Genomic DNA, 2,463 nt, shown 5'->3' with positions numbered 1-2,463 from the left:
TTCTTTAATTGCTTTTAGGTCATCTGGCCAAAGAGTTGTTGTGTTTGAAGAGCTGATGAAGTTCTTGAGCTATTATTTAAACTCTTAATAACTCTAATGTTAACTTGTTCATTTAATAATATTTATCCTTAAGCTTTCATATATTTAGTACTGTGATTTTTTAAAATGATAAAATGTCACTTGAATATTTGAGCATTTATTTATTTTTGTATTACTTGCGTGTTTGTAAATTTTGTTTTATAACAAGTCTCTCTTGGAAATGAGATTCTGGATCTCAATGAGACTACCTGTATAAAAAAAGGTCAAATGAAAAAAAAAATTCAGCACATACATTTTTATTCTTATTTCACCACAAGTTGTAGATAAAACAATAAAAGTATTTTTTTAAAGTCTTGTTAAATGATACACAGGTATTTCAGCAAATAATAAGCCAACAACCTTTAACACAGAACTGAAAGAAAAAAATCACAAGTTGTCTTCATAAAACTTATTTTGGACTCTTCAAACACCATCAAAACTATATTACAAATTCCATATAAATACATCGCTTAATTTCCCTTTTTTTTTTCCTGAGGGCGGACCCCCAGACCCCCRTGATCAATTGCTTGGTCAGTCCCCGATTTTTTCAAAATAGCTTCCTACTCTTGAAACTTACAACCCTGATAAATGTGTACATTTTATGCAATAAAATGCATTTAATTTAATTCATATTTAAATAATTGCAATGAAATTTGATTATACCATTTCCTCATAAATGCACCATCTACTGTTGTGCTATAATAAGCTGTTTTCACATAGTCCGGTTGACAGAGTGCAACTTCCTTCTTCACAAAATGTAAGCAAAAATGGAGTGATATCAGATTTTAGCAGTTGAAAGGTTTTTTTTCTTTTGTTTTTGGCAAATTACCACTCTTCAACAATGGGCTCAGCATGAGCGGATGAGGCAGAGGAGAAGACCATGGAGAATGTTGTTTTTCCACACAAGACACACACCAAGTAGGAGTGCATCCAACTCCATAGCAGTGATGTCCAACTTATACAGAYGTAAGGCAAGGTATGTTTGTTTTACACCTTTGTATGCTCCAAAACAGTAAAAACAGACTTTTTGCTGCRGGTGGCCATCTTTTCTATGACAAGCGGGAAAACTGGAATGCCATCAACTCGTAAATRACGTCACTCCAACTTCCCAGTTCCAGTGTAAATGGAATGCAGCAACTTTCTCCTCCTCCTCATCTTCTAACCAGGTCATGAACAGGCTGACAGAAAAGGAGCAGACCCAGAGGTCCTACCGGCAGAGCAAGAATTCAGCTGGGCTGATGTTTACAGACCAAATTTAGATACTGCCACACTTGCATTTACTTTATTGATTTATTTATTTTTATCAAGAATGTATAAATAGGAACAAAAAATAAAAAGTGTGGTTTACTTACAATTAGCCTCTAGAACTATTCATARCCACAACTCCACAGTTCCGACCAGTCCATTGTTTTTCTGTAAGAATGATATTATGTCTACTTCCAATAAACTTTAGTAATATTCACATATTTGTGTGTGTTTGAGAAAATTTAGAAGACATATCCAAACACACAGCGCCCTACCTCGGTGCCACTAGCAGCTGAAGAAACTGAAAACACTGAGCTTTAGTGAGCCTTTCATCCAAGCTGAACAAAAAACAAAAAATCACGGTCGAACGTGAACAATATGACGCCTGTASAAGAACAGAAGAGCACCAAGCTTCACTTCGAACTGAACTTTTTCCTGTTCTGTTAGCCAAAGCAGCAGGCTCAAACACAGACCGGACTCGGAACTAGCCTGGGCCTAACCCAAACGGAGGAGTAAATATCCGATTCATTTCAAAACGACATATCACAACCGGGCAACACGGACCTCCACAAAACACCCTGCAACTTCTGATATTATACAGGTACAACCTGACGGCTGAACTTACCCAGAAAAAGAACTCCGGGGGCTAAAGTCGATCTGTTGTTTCCCTGAGCCAAAGCACCAACTCATCCGGATCACGTGATGGATTRTCACAGCGCTGATTGGTTGAATTTRGGTCTATCTTTACAACAGCACTACGGCTGACCTCACGGCGTGAAGAAGCGCATCTTGCGTCACCGCCATATTGAATGGGTCTCTCCTCCTGAGACCTGTCGCTGTTGGCCAATGGAGACAGACGTCGTCACACGGCGGCCATCTTGGTACAGACAGAACCCCCCACTCTTAACATGAACGTAAATGGTGCATTTACTATTAAAATATCCATAACTTGGTCAATTTTAATCGGATTTTCAAACGGATTGTTTTGTTGTAAAGGTGAGATATGCTGTTATATGAAATGACAACTTATAATGAGCATTCATATAAAAATAATGTTATTCAGATAGGCAAAGTAATAGCAATATATACACAGAAGATTTAAATTTCTTTTACATGTATTTACAAATAAAAACATAAAGC

General features: G+C 37.0%; 1 protein-coding gene across 1 annotated transcript in view; it reads right to left on the bottom strand.

The window, feature by feature from the left end:
- Positions 1-2,102, bottom strand: part of mtm1 (myotubularin 1) — a 62,297-nt gene extending 60,195 nt beyond the window's left edge. The window contains exon 1 of the mRNA XM_014029354.1: positions 1,949-2,102. The gene's annotated coding sequence lies outside the window, so the exon portion shown is untranslated. The remainder of the gene's footprint in view (positions 1-1,948) is intronic.
- Positions 2,103-2,463: the final 361 nt, after the last annotated feature.

Source organism: Austrofundulus limnaeus, unplaced genomic scaffold (genome assembly GCF_001266775.1).
Source record: "Austrofundulus limnaeus strain Quisiro unplaced genomic scaffold, Austrofundulus_limnaeus-1.0 Scaffold887, whole genome shotgun sequence".
Taxonomy (NCBI): Eukaryota; Metazoa; Chordata; class Actinopteri; order Cyprinodontiformes; family Rivulidae; genus Austrofundulus; species Austrofundulus limnaeus.
Note: the sequence above shows the minus strand (reverse complement) of the source record. Positions and strands in the feature narration are given on the sequence as shown.